This window comes from Meleagris gallopavo, chromosome 2 (assembly GCF_000146605.3).
Source record: "Meleagris gallopavo isolate NT-WF06-2002-E0010 breed Aviagen turkey brand Nicholas breeding stock chromosome 2, Turkey_5.1, whole genome shotgun sequence".
Lineage (NCBI taxonomy): Eukaryota > Metazoa > Chordata > Aves > Galliformes > Phasianidae > Meleagris > Meleagris gallopavo.
In genome coordinates this window covers 35,874,338-35,889,760 of record NC_015012.2, presented here as the reverse complement: position 1 = coordinate 35,889,760, position 15,423 = coordinate 35,874,338, and positions in this window count along the sequence as shown.

The window sequence follows — 15,423 nt, the reverse complement described above, 5'->3', positions numbered from 1 at the left end:
CTTTTTTTTTTAATTCATTATGGAAGAATATTGGGCATAAGGAGAATTACTTTAAAATGTAATGTCAGAAAAACTACTGCTGCTTCATACTGGCAACTCATCATTAAATAATCCACTGAGAAGAGTATGCCAACAAAGCCTTTAGGGTAATGCTAATAGAAAACTGGTCAGTGTGATAGTCTTGTCCTTGAAATTTACAGTAGTTCTATTTTATTACTTCAGCTGATATTAGCACTGATTTATATTTTATTTAAACTTGCAATGGTAGTCAATTGTGTTTAATATGAGGCATTGATACTGACTCCTAATATAGAGAAGCCTACTAAATATCTGTCAATAGGTTTATCTTTTCAAATGGATTTCTGAATTAATTTCATAATTAAAAACATTATGAAAGAAAATTTACCCTTTTGAAATATGTTTGGTTTTTCTTTTCAATATCTAGAACACCAAGTAAACACCTAATGGTTATTATAAACTTTCTGTCTTAGCAAGAACAAGACAAAGACAGATAGCAAATATTTCAGCTTATGGAATTAGCTTCTCCTTTAATGGATATATAAACGTATACAAATAGCTCCTTTTTTCCCTTCAGGAATCCATTTTACATGCATACTTCTGTCCAATAGTTAGACAATCTGTGGTATACTCTGAAATGCTTTTGCTCTTCATTACCATCATTTGTATGCTAGAATATCACCAAGCAAAGAGTTACTAGACTTTAACTTTACAAGTAAAAGTAGAGTCTGACCTCACTGGGCTCTTTCAAGGACTCTTTAAGAGCCATTAAGATGCTTGTTGGCATCTTACAAATAATTCTCGCTAACCCAGTAATTTAGTATGAGGTGATTCATACCGTTTTGCTATAATTATCATATCTTACCCTACATTAATGATCTATAGCTCAACCCTCACTGCAAGAAAGACGTTGAGGCCCTGGAGTGGGTTCAAAGAAGGGCAACAGGTCTTATGAGTAGGGTTGAAGGAGCTAGGATTGTTCAGTCTGGAGGAGGCTCAAGGGAGACCTTACTGCTTTCTATAACTACCTGAAGGCAAGTTGTAGTGAGCTGGGGGTCAGCCTCTTCTCTTGTGTAACTGGTGATAGAACTAGAGGGAATGGCTTCAAGCTGTGCCAAGGGAGATTCAGGCTGGATGTTAGGAAATACTACTTTTCTGAAAGAGTGATCAGGCAGTGGTATGGGCTGCCCAGGGAGGTGGTGGAGTCACCAACCATGGAGGTGTTCAAGGAGCGTTTGGATTTTGTGTTGAGGGACATGGTTTAGTGAGTACTGTTGGTGATAGGTGGATGGTTGGACTGGATGATCTTGTAGGTCTTTTCCAACCTTGGTAATTCTGTGATTTCTGTGATTCTGCTCTACGACTTTTCCTACCTGTGTTCTTCTGTGTCAGTTGATGGAATGTGTACAAAATTTTTTTAGTATGTCTCAAAAATTTTACTATCTGAAGATATCTACATTTTTTTAATTATTTTTATTTTCTCAAAGGCTGAAGACAAGAAGGGACAATGTTGCTTTTATTAAGATGGTTTTAAAATGGTGATCAATTTTCTTGGAACTGAACAGAGTCCAGAAAAGCTGAGAATTAGCAAACCTTCTCCTTAACAAAGCAAAAATGAGCAAAGGTACCTAATTTTTTAAAAGTTTCAATATTTTCCCTTTCTCTCATTAATTTCTGCTACTACGCCCCTCTTACTAATACGGCAAAGAATACCATGGGAGGAAAAAAAAAAAAAGAAAGTGAAAAACTAAAAATTATTCTGAACATATCATACATAAAAATATTTTAAAGTTGTGGCTTCTAAATTATTTTAATGAACATACATGCCATTTTCAGATTTGCTGCCAGAAAAAAATAAATTTCTAATTAATATTATTTCTGGACTTTACTGTAGTGTCATTTGATCTCAATCTGAAAGCAGACTGAAGCCATTCATAATAAAACTTCTTGAGATTTGAAGCCATTTGGACCAATTAGCTTTCACATTAAATAGTAGAAACCCTAAAATTACTATTTCAGATATGACAGCAGGTAATGAATAATTCATGATTGAGGCTTGAGTGCCTTGAATAAATAAAATTTACTCCTTTCAAGAGGCTGAGAGTGAATAATAAAATAAATATAGCTTGAGATCATTTCATCAGTTATACTTTAATGAACATTACTGATAAAATTATCTTCCTTATTTGGAAGGAAAGAGGAAAATACGTGTATCGGACTCAAACATGCCATGGGAATAAAAATTAATTTTGTAACATAAAATAAAGACATTAAAAATAAACCTTGAAAAATAGACGTTCTTCAATAAAATATTATATATATTTCAGTGTGTATATATAATATTTCATAAAATAATTTTAATGTTGTGTGTATTTCTTCTACACAATGCAGATACCACATGTATCATATCACATGTAATACTTTTGTACTTTGAAATGCAGAACAAGAGGAGAGAGAAAAAAAGTCCAGTAGGGAAGATGAAGCAGGTTTACAAGAAAACTAAAAATGCAGGAGACCAGTGATCTACTGATCTACTGTCTTTACAATATATTAAAAAACAAAAACAAAAACAAAGAACAGCTGAAGGGCTTTCTGAAGAGAATGCTCTGCATTTATTTTTATTTTTATTTTTATTTTTATTTTTATTTTTATTTTTTTGTAAATGGAATAATGCAATTATTGAGATTAAGAAAAGCATGCTAAAACAATGGAAAAGGAAGAAGACTAAAAAGAAGAGAGGACTTTAACGCAGCATGAAACCTTTACAGTGTTCTCTTTCAATGCAAAACATTTGTATGAGCAGAATATGTGTAGACACAAACTGATTAAAAAACAAACAAACAACAACCCTTGTTGAAAAACTCCAAATTTAAGGAGACAGACTTTTTGGATTGTATCTACTCATCCTCTAACATAAAATATGAATTACAAAGCTTTAATGAAAATATTCTTAAAATTGAATTAATCAGTCTAATATAGGTAGGTTAGGAAATCATACATTTAAATTGATTGTAAAGTACTAATATTACTTTTTAATTTACCTTAAAGAACAAGTACACTAAAAAAAATAATTTATTTCCAGCGCCACAAGAATGTCACTGATGTAAACATGAGCCAGCGTAGTCAATGAATCCTCTCTGAATCTTCTTTCTTTTTTTTCTTTTTTCTTGTCGCCAAGATTGTACTTTATTTTACTTTTGTATTTAATCTTTCAGTAAACTTTTAATGATTTCCTGTATCAATAGGAGTGATAAACAGCAATTTTTCCATATTTAAGGCAAAAACCGGAATGTAGTATATGCTGAAGATTTTTCCCCTTCAGAAAAAAGTTTAAATTCTAAATATGCTGTCATGATTTTGCCTTTTTTGTGGACTTCTTTCTGCTGGTAAGTTTTCTGATATAGTCTTTGAATTACTGTGAAAGCACAAAAAAGGATGAAGTGAGCCATGAAAACCTAGTTTTTCATTCCTTGTTCATTCAGTTTGAGGCACCTGACAATTAAAACTGAAGTCAAATGCCTACAAATGTACTGAGGCACGTACTTGCAATGGGAATTTTGTAAAAATTTTGAAAAAGTAAAGTGTTCCATACCTCCAAGTGATTTACTCATTTACTTCTTTCTTTCATACCCTTAGAAAGAAACTCCTGTTTTCACTTTCAAAGTCTTACTGCTCCTAGCACACTTGGCACATTTATGCATGTTGTTACTGCTTCTGCATGATACAGCTGCATCATTTGTACCTCTTGTTCCTGTTTAATAATTTTCTCTGCAGTTTAACTGGGTCTTTTTGAATTTTTAGCATTTAGATTTCTCATTTTACTCTTTTTGGGTTAAGACAGTGTCACTATCCATCTTGCTGATGGAGTTAGCATTTGTTGGAGTCAAGTGCAGTGTGAGCAGTAAGAAAATGTACATGCCTGTCTGGGGAAACTGGAGTTTCCTTTTAAGTGGAGGTTTTCTAGATCATAAACGTCTATGAAGAATGATTTAGGAGTACTCAATCCAGAGGATTGATGGAAAATAACTTAAGGCACAGGCTGCATGTCCTAAGATTTCCTCTCACCCTATGCTTCTCTGAGCTATGTGCTCTCATGAAGCCAGTAATTTCACAGATGCTTTTTAATAATTAATCTACAGAGTTGGTCAGTATGGCAAAAGTCATACCTTATTGAACAATTCCTATATCAGGCAGATTATATAACTGAGAAAAATGACAGATGTCTGGATGATGTTCCATTAAATTCTAAGTATTTTCTCACCATTACTCAATATAACTGCAATGTTAGCCATTCAGATATCACGCATGCATAGGTGCACAAAGCTGTATCCTAATGTGAGCATATTATCCTTACAAGAAAGCCTTCAAGAAAACATTAGCCACTTACTTTCGACATATTTTGCATTTCCATGTTCATTTCCAGCACTGTCAATCTTACAGTCAGCCGAACCCAGTAGAGCAGGAAAAATCTCTCTTTTTCCCCTTCTCTTTGAGCATTGTAATTCAAATGAACTCAGCAGAAGACAGTTTCTACTGTACACTAAGCTGCCCAAGGCATCAGCAAAGGGGAGAAAACTGCTTTCTCAACAAAATGATTTTTTTTTTCTACCAAAGTGCTTGTTCCATTGTTGTGCTCTTCTTTTTTCTTAACAGATCTGCCAGTTCTTCCCAGAAAGAGACTGAGAACCGACAGGAGGAAATTGCATGACTTTAAATCTGAAATCTGTTATCAGATTAGCAGTCTTCTCAAACTCAACTTTTCAAAGCAGGAAATGTATTTTTGCACATGTTTTTATAATACCTAGCATAATAGGCTGTTAATTTTTACTGATGTCTCTGAAGTGTTGTGTTATAAATATTTCATAATCATGTAGCTATGTCTCCATTTCTGCATACATCATTTTCAAATACGCAGGAAATATTGCTGTTTATCATGCCCAGCAGCCACTTAATGTTTATCAGGATGGGCTTTAGTACTGCAGGGCTGTTGATCAACCCTGTGGATAATTTATTGCTGTTTTTGTTCACTTAGCCATTCTCTTAACTGAAAAGTGGTGCAGGGGAGACTTCTTCCACTGTAAGGAGAGGATCTGTATTAGTTACATGAAGCCTTGTTTAAACTTGCAGAAGAGCACTGACACTATCAAGTCAGATGCCTGGATATTGAGTATACGTCTCTTACATAATGACTGAAGCATCCAGAATGTAATTCAGTACATTTTGAAAAATGTCAGTGCTTTATATTTATGTTGTACTGAGGATTTTAGCAGTAAAAGCTGTATATGGAAGCTCTCTCATCAACACTTTTCTTCCTTTAGCTGTTCTCCAACTTATGGTTTTGGAAGGTTCTTAACTCTCTTTGAAAATGCTTCAGGAAAGTTGTTTAGTGAGTCTGCTGCACCAGTGAATATTTGGGCTTTCAGCACACAAGGGCACCTGTGGTAGAATGCAAAGGATCACAGAAGAGCTAAGGCTGGAACAGATCTCTAGAGATGGTCTAATCCTTCTGCAAGGGCTAGGGTGACCCAGAGCAGGCTTCCCAGGGCCATGTCCACTCATCTTTTAAAGGCCTCCAAGGAGGGAGTCTCCACAGCTTCCCTGGGCAACGTGTCACTGTTCATTTATAAGTGAAATTATTGAAGGTAATTTCATGTAACTATCAAGTCTATCTCCTCCAGAATAAAACCAAACATCCAACATGTGTCTAACAAAATCTGTCTTAAAAAAAAAAAATTCTAATGGACGTGCTTAGTTTGAAACAAACAAAGAGGTAATACAAGTCCTTTGAAGTCATTTGATGCTCCAACACAAGCATAAAAATATTTTATGTCAAATCAATAGTAGCTGCATCAGGTTATAATTTAGAGAATAATTTTGGTAATCAAATAAGGTTTTTCCTATTGAAAATAAAGTTTGAATTCTCATTTTTACTTTTATACTTTGGCAGTTACTGGTGAGCTCTGAATGGTCATATGCTACACTTAAATAAAATCAGTTCATAAGCATCATATAAGGGTTCTGTAAAAATAAGAATGAAGCTTAAATGTACCTTGCAAAGTTACTTCTCTGGAAAATTTTTTGAGCAGTACATAAGAAACAAAGCAATAAAATTGATATAGAACTGCAACAGTACCAGAGCATTGGACTGCAAGGCAAAGGATCCAGGGTTTTCCTCTTTTCTTCTGCTGATGTATCTATAATACTAGCATGACCTTTCCTTCTGTAGGTAAGGAGATAAATGTAAAACGAAAAGGATGAAAACAGGATTCAATTGTAAAGCACTTAGCTCTTTGATGGAAAATAATATAGAAATTATGATAAATAATAACTTTTTTAGATGTATATATTATTTATTATCTATGTTTCTGATACAAAGATTTTATTTACAGTGCAAATTCGTAGACTGACTATAGTAAACTAGTAGATTAAAGATAGCAGCCTTTTAAACCATGATGATTAAGTAAAACACCAGTTAAAATGATTTCAGTTTTTTTCTCTTCTTTTCATCCATTTGCTGTGAGACCTGCTTTGAAGATAAAAACTATGAGCACACAACTGATTAGTTATATTATATCACAGTAACTAGAATGAAATATCTGAAAAATGCTGGTCATATCCACTTTTCTACTGATGATGATGATGCATAATGTGTAGCTAAGAATTCCAAGAACAATGATATACACAAATGCTTGCTTATATATATATATATATATATGTGTATATATAGTACTATATATAGTATATATAGTACTAGTATATATAGTACTATCCTAAACTGTAGAAGGTGTACTGTCAGTTTTTGATAGCCCACAGGAAGATTACACATTAAATACTGCAGAGAGACACCATTATTTCATGAGCCATTTGAAATCAGATGGTGTCTGTAAAACACTGAACTATATATGTATGGATATTATACACATGAGATATATACTCATACAAATACTTAAATGTATCAATATGTAGATGCATTCCATATAAATTATTTATATACTTATATATATACATTGTGATGTGATTACTGCTGCTGCGGGGACTGCTACATTCTCTATGAAAGTAAATGATCTCTAATACAACTTATCTATTAGTTAATTACAGTATTTGCATACCTGATTATAAAATGTATAAAGTATTTCTAGATTTGAGAATTCATAGTCTTTGAGTAGCTTAGTTTATAAGTGTTTCATATTACCTATGTTATGTTAGATTGGCACATAGAATGGGACGAGGACGAATGAAGTTGAAACATTAAATTTAATAGAGTTATAAAAATATGTACACTCCTTATACAATGAATAATTAGACAGTAAAACTTCTTGTCGAAAGATTATGGATAATTGCCTAATAGGATGAAAACAACTGAATATAAGTGAGTAATTATTATACTCTTTGGAATTGCATTAACTAATCTGATAATTTATAATGGATATCGATACTCATTCCATAGGATCAAATATAAGCTTACCTGTTCAACAAAGTAGAAGAAACATTCCCTATATTCAAGTGTTTGCATAATCATCAATTACATATTTGGAGAGGCATAAATTTTAAGCCCAAGAAAGATTATTAAGATCATGTCACCTGACCTTTGAATAAGTGTGTGCAGCAGAATGCCTTTAAGTCATTCCTGACTCGGCCCTTGGTTACTAGCTTTATTTTAGGAAGAAGCACTTTAAACTATTTTGTTTTTCTAGTTTCAGACTCTAATTTCTTATTGAAAAACTGCTGGAGACCTTTTCTTGCTATGCTGTTATTTGGAGAGAATAAAGAATCTTTTCTACTTCCTGCTCGGGTAATTTTTATGAATACAATGTAGACACCTTTTTACATCCTCTTTGTTAAGCTGTAAATCTGTCATGGTTGGATTACTTTGTCCCAAGAAAATGATCATAGTTAAATATATTTGTATGTGAATCTAAGGTTCAGGTTTGAATATTTTGAAAATATGAAGATTTTAAACTGTGAGTTGATAAAAAAATGATTTTGATAAATCTAAAAGTTGCTTAAATTATTTTGAGACATTTCTATTCAATACTGACTTTTTTCCAATTTTTAAATATTAGTTGCTTAGCACTAGGGAAAAATCACTGCACTGGGGAAAACTTTCTTTTGATGTTTAAAAGAAAAACAGAGAAGACTATGTCAACTATTTTATTCTTCATGAAAGTATATGAAATTCAAGTTTCCACATGATATATTCAACTTTTCAAAAATAATATTTTTTGAATAAATTGTTTTTTTTTCTGAAAAAAAAGGAAATAACAGTCCAATATTAGAAATTTAAATATTTGTTTCCCCCTATGCTATATATTTTTTGTCATCACATCAGTTTTTCAGCTCTTTTTAAAATGTCTTTCTATTTTTCACTATCTTTTAAGAATTTACACATTGGACTCATTATTATCAACTGATTTTACTGGTTCCTCCTAACACCCTAGGTTCTACTCCATTTCTATCTAGTGGTTTTAAAATACTTTTTTCTCTATTGATATTTATTTTGTACCTTGAAGACAAATTTTTGTTAGAAATGTTCAGTACTGGGACACTGTTTTCTATCTGCAAATAGAGATCACAAATGTATATATTTATATGAACTGTAGATTTGATACGTTTGTATAAGATATCTATGCCATCCAAGGCATGTTGCAAGTAGTAACAAAAGTGTGTTTACTTACTGGCAGACTCATAAAGGTCCTAAAACTGCGACAGATCTAGTCTTAATCTAGATAATGCAATCTTTCAAAGAAATAAATTATCCTTGGTTTCCAACTGTACAATCCTTAACATTGTAAGATACATTCAAAGGATATTCAGGATGATATTTTTTTCATCAACATCCCTGCTTCTCTTTATGTAATGTGAAATGAGACTTTAGTTATGACAGCAAGTGATATGGAATTATTGGGAGTTATCTATCCTTAAAGGTCTATTTCTTTCTCTAAAGAAACTTAGGTATTTCTTTATGTGTCTTAAGGAAAGCATGCTATTTTCACACCATCAGCATTCGTTCAGCTATAATCAAGATTGTGTCAGAATTTAGTAGCTTATAAAGTGATAAAGATCTATGTGCTTCTCAACAGAAATTTGACAAGCCGTATTTTAATCAATATATTTTAAAAGCTATTTCTCCAAATAAGAAAACAGAAATATTTTTTTAAATTATGCATTATTTCATTCTCAAATATTTCAGGCTAGAAGCCACCAAGCTAAAAAAAAATACAGCACTTTCTAGAGTAGCACTGAAACTCAAGGCCAGCTGAAAGCTGTTTTATTACTATTAAACATCTTCAGACATAAATTAAGAAGTATCTTTAAAAATCCACCTAAATAGACATTTACCTTGTTATTGGCAGGAAGTAGATACAAGCTTTTGAAAATTTAGTGCTAGGTATTCATGTGTCCTCGCCTCCTTATTCGGCTCTCTGCTCTCAGCTATTCAAGGATACCTCAAAGAAATTCATTCAAAGAAAATGAGCTGTAAAGTTTTTTAGAGTACCTCCTGCCAATTTTTACCTGCTTCAGACAAATACATTCAAGGATCGCTATCACATTTAGAGCTATCTAGCTTCATCTACTCATATCGCTGATAACCGCTATATATTCTCACATTTTTTATGCTTTTGAAGAAGTCTCAAAACTCCCTGCCTGCTCTCACTAGCTTTTGGAATCAGGAAGGATTTTGTCAAAATTTCTGCTTCTTAAAGATTTCTGTCACATCCCTCTCACTGGCTATCTTGAACTTCTTTCATTACCCCTATATGATGGGCAGGATTATTTATGTTACTACAAAGGAGTGAGTTACCAGCTGCGTAGGCATGGCACACTTTGGTGCATTGATGACACGCAGCATAACATGAGAGTACAGAGATGAAGAGTTTTCTGGTATTCTAGGAGCTAGAGAAAGCTTTGATGGTTGACCAGGATATAGCAAGAGAAGGAATCTCTCTGGATGCCCTAATTGGTAGATTTTAGGAGGCTGAGGGTGGATTATGAAAATTGGCTCCAATGCTTAGATGTGACCTTACCTCAGATCAATTGGATATTTAACTTATCTAAGATAGGAAATTCCTCCCTCCCCATAGATTTTCTTTTATATTGCCTCCAATGAGACTTTGTTTCTTCTTTCTGCCCCATCTATCCTCCTGCTTTCTTTCTTTCTTTTTATTTTCCCTTTCCTTTTTCTGGACTCAGGATATTTTCCAAAGTCTTCTGGGTCATTCTTCTTCAGCCAGTCTCTAATTTGCCTCTCTCCTTCTTATAGGACTGAGATATGGTATCTGCTGAGTTTTTTGAGCTTAATGTAGTCCAAAACTAGTTTTTCTTTAAATAATAGGGGGAAAATTCTTATTAAAGCTGCTTAAATTTGATTCAATTGATCTGAAAGGTATTCCTTTAAATTTATCCTTATTAAAACGAAGTCAACAGCATGTTGAATAGAGTGTACTTGCAGCATTTGATTTTCTGTTTCAAATGCTCTTAAAATAGACTAAATAACACGACTGTTTCTGCTAACTCTTGTCACATTTCACAAAAGAATACACAGGTTGATATTTTTTTCTTTGGGGCTCTTATTGAGACTAACTTTCGTCCCTATACTTCAGTGATCAAAGTCCCAACATTTATTTATCCATCACATCAGATTTTTTTCCAATATGTAGACTTTGCTTTCACAGGAATATCAATAGTTATGTATTCTGTTCTACTGTTCTATCATAAAAGCAGCAATAATTACTGTATTTCAGTTCCATAATTTTAACACTGCTGATTTGATCACCTATATGCTTGGCTAGAAAGACATATTTTGCTCATAAACTTTATTCTCTTGTGGAAAACTTAATTTTGGATTTTCTGTTCACATAGTGTTAGTTAGGGATTCAAGCTTTGAACATCTTCTCTATTTTCTTGGGGAATTTCTTTGAGTTTTATTGTTGGATTTATATTTGAAGTCTTCCATAGCACCTAGATAAATTTTGTCCTAAAACACAGACCATTCTTTCCCTAAGGTGAATTAGTGCTCGTTCTCTCCTAGCAATATGAAAATGTGTCTTTGCTGAGAGCTTCCTCAACTAATCTGCATAATAAGAAGTTCTTTAATACATATTCTTTTCTCTCTCTGAACTTCTTCAGTGCACCTTATATATTTTATCTAAGTGTGGATTTTAAACAAACTTGACACATACTTCAGCAGTTTCATTGGATGCAATTGCATTTGTCTTTTCACAGAGAAACTACCCAATAGTAATCAATCATTTTGTACTGACAACAGGTTTGAGGTACCCAAATTCTTGAGCAGATCAAAATTGTGCTTTGCAAAAACTGCAAGGCAAGTTAATAAGTTTCAGATAGTTTTCAATTCGAACAAAAGCACTCTATATGCAAAATAATTGAATTGGAATGGAACTCCTTTCAGCGATCTTTAGCATTCGTGATGCAATCATTTGAATTTATTTCTTCTGACAGAATAGCTAAACATTTGGTTGGATGTTTATGAGGAGTTCTTAAGTAGATATCACAATGATTTTCATTATAATAGCTATGAAGATCATGATGTTATTACATATTAAAAGCGATGCGATGGTGAAAATACACTTTAGGAACAAAGCTGGGATTACAACAACATTATACTTGTTTTCACAAAAATTCCTCTTTATCTCACAGACTGGTGGAAAAAAAGGCAGTCTTAACAAGAGAAAAGGATGCACAGCATATGAATTTTTCACTGCTTTTTCTTTTCAGAGACTATTGATTTAAACAGAGGTAAAAAGAAAAAAAGAACAATGAAAAGCAGGTAGGAGTTATAGTAGGGTCTGTTTTGTTTTGTTTTTTTCATTTGTTCCTCCTGCTGTCAGCACATACATTTTCCATGGAGTTTTTGCCAAATTAGATGCTAAGGCCTAACACTTCTCTAGTCCCCCCAAAAAGGCACACTGAATGAACAGGAGATGAAATCACTAATATTAAATTTTAAATATTAACATATTAAATTAATTAATTTTCAAAGAAATAATCCTAATACCTGAAGGCTTAGATCCAGTTCTATTATTACTATAAAGAAATATATTGTGGTGAGCATATTTTTATGCACATTTGGTTATTTAGAATATCTAGAAATAGGATATTGGACTGGATAAACTGTGAGCTGGAAATCCTGTGATAATTTATGGCCGTACTATCACTGCTGTCTTAGTTTGAATTTCCAAGTTGCACTACTTGGAACAAGAACAGAATTATCAGTGACAGAAAATTGTGTACATGTGTAAACTTGAGACAAATTACCTGTCTCTACTGACCAGAAGCAATTTGTAGTTTCATTTACAAATAACTTTTTTTTAATGAAACACGATTTAGCTAGACAACGAGATGCTCCCCATCCTACTCAGATTGTTAGCTATGCTGGAAGGGAAAAATGCAGATTTTACTTATCAGGATAAGTTTCCAGAAAATCTATAAACCATTGATTACTCATCTTTCAGTAAGAACAAATGGATGAAATAGAGACTTATAATATTATAAGGGAAAACCAAAGCACAAGCATATAAAAACACTGCTCACCTCCCTGCATTTCTGTGACACAGTAGACTTCTACCTCAAACTAAGAGTCTTCTGCAAATGGCATCTTGGAAAGCAAGTGTTGACATACCAGTGCCTGGCCTAAAGGAGAAATATCAATATTGGGCTTGAACACCATACATTTAGACACTAAGTATATATTTCCACCTGCATTTGCAAATAGATTCATTTGAGAAAGTTACTTTTTTGTTGGGGTTTTTTCAATCTTGAGAACTTGAAGAGATGTTGAAAACAGAGAAGACTAGAAAAATAAACCAATAGACAAGCAAGTTTTCCTCCAAAGTAATATATGTGCATTGAATGGGTGTATAAAAAAATTGAGATTATTGTATGTTTATTACATTATAATTAGAAATTCTATGCTATTTTTGTTTACACTGTGATTTGGGAAAAAATAAGTTTCAAGGTTACTCAATTTTCTTCAGCAGTCTCAGAGCAACAGGATTCTCTCCTAAAACAATCAAAACCATAATGACTAACAATGACGACACTGGGAAGTTGTAATTGGACTTATGAATTACTGAGCCTCTGAGATAAGTGTAAATTACTTACTTCCCTATCTATCTTTGAAACATATGATGAAAGAATGTTATTTGAAGTCTTTTCTTTTCTTTTCTTTTCTTTTCTTTTCTTTCTTTTTCCCAGCCACAGAGACTAGAAACTCTAGATATAGTTATATTAGACCCTGCAAAAAGAAAGTTTCTTAGACCACTAGAGCTGGCTGGCTGGCTGTTCCACTGAGTAGAGGGCCTGATCCTTAATATCTTATAATAAATACAATACAAATAAATAAAGTTATTTCATACATCAGTGCCTAGTTGTAAAAAGCACGCATCTTCCTGCTTATGAGAAAGCTTTACTTCGTTCTAAAAACAGTGTTCTAAAAATGGTAAATCAGAAAATTCATCTCTTTTATACATCCTGTAGTATTGCAGAATCATCAGAAAGAAAAAAGAAAGTGCGCCACCAGCCCCCAACAATATCTGACTTGCTGGAGATACAGAACAAATCATAAAAATTCTTTTCTCAGACCACTGAAAATTTTTAGTGAGCAGAATATTTTCCAGAAATAACAACAAAATTGACAGAGCATGGAAAAGCTTCTTAGAATAATCTGCTTTAAAACATTCTCACTACAGATATTAACATACTGTATTTTCAGTTGCTATGAAGTGTGGGTTTTTATCAGGATCTTAAAGGAACAAAAATCAGTGCATAAATATTTCAGAAAAAATTCTCACTTGTAAATAAGCAACTTTGATTTGCACTGTAATTATATTATTTACAAAAGTGGGGGATTTTGCTTCAAATTTAGACTACAATTTTGTTTTCTATATGAGCAATTGCTAAATTATTATTATGGAACTTTAATTGTTAAGGCACTAGAATTTATACTGCAAGATCTACTTGGAATTCAAGTGAGTAAAAAATAAGACATTACAGAAAACACTGCAGAAGTTTTCAGCACTTAGTAAATCCTATGATTTCTAATTTTATAATCAAATCAATTCTGTTGCCATCACATACAAACATGGGATTAAGGCATGGCAGTAAAAGTCAGCACTTAACAGTCATCAAGAATGGGAACATCAGCAGTGATAATCTCCAAAGTCATGCAGAAGTATGTTGGTGCAATGGGAAATCGGGGATTACACTTAGAATATGAGTTTAAAGGATTCTTTCTAAATATCTTAAAAATATGTATGCATATTGACAATCTAACTTTTAATAGTTTTCCTAATTTTTTTGCTTCTCTAAGTAGCAGTGAACATCTATTACTTGTGAAATTAATGCTATGGTAATTGTGCAGATATAAGCATGTATAGAGGAGCAATATTTATAGGGAAAATTGTACTTCATGTAGAAAAGATAAAAGTGAGAAAAAAGCAGGAAAACATTGTGGCTCATAGTTTCTTCCTTAAGTTCTTCTGTGCCTCTTAAACTTCTGATATCTTCCAACTCTCTCAGCTAATCTAGTAAAGAGTTATGTTCCCTCCTTACATAACTTGCTTTTCTTTTTCACTTAGTATTTACAGACTTCTTGTTTCCTTATACATTTTGTTGAATGGAAGAATGATGAAAAGCAGCTGTAAGATCTACATTAATGTTAATTACATGCTTCATTGTGCACAACATTTGAAAAGTCATATGAATTTGAAGACTGACAAATGAAGAATTTTTTCCAGGAAAAAAACTAAAAATGAGTATTGAACCAACAAAATGGTTTTCAATTTCTAAGTTAATTTTTCAGTTTAAATGCATGAGATACCTTCATGAGTAATATTTAAATGACTTATTTTATTTACTATGTTTTTAACATAACACAATTGTATAATTGTATTTTGTTTTATTAGATCCTTGGAGGTTCTTGATTATGTTGTATGCCTCTGCTGTGAATACACAGGATAGGAAAGAAAAATTTCTGCTCCCCACTGGAGAAGCATCTCCCCTCCCTTAATCCCTTCTGCTTCTTTACCCATCTAGGAAAAAATCAGATGATCACCCTATAATGATGTATGAGCCTAATATTTAAGCTGGGAACATTTCATCTGAAAAATTAACAATGTGAATAGTTAAGATTCTATAGAAACTTCCTCCAAGTCTGCAAAAACCTTGATGTATTTGGAGGCCTCAATAAAGAATGAAGAGAAATGAATATAATTGTGTGTGAATTTAATATCTGACTGCAAGTCCAGTCTGATGAAAAGGCATGATACCTTGGAGAACAGTTTTTCACAACCTTATTTTCTTTCTGTTTGTTTTCAAAGCTGCATACTGCAATCAAAGAAGCAATACATTATGTAGAATATAATCTATGTATCTATACATACCTAA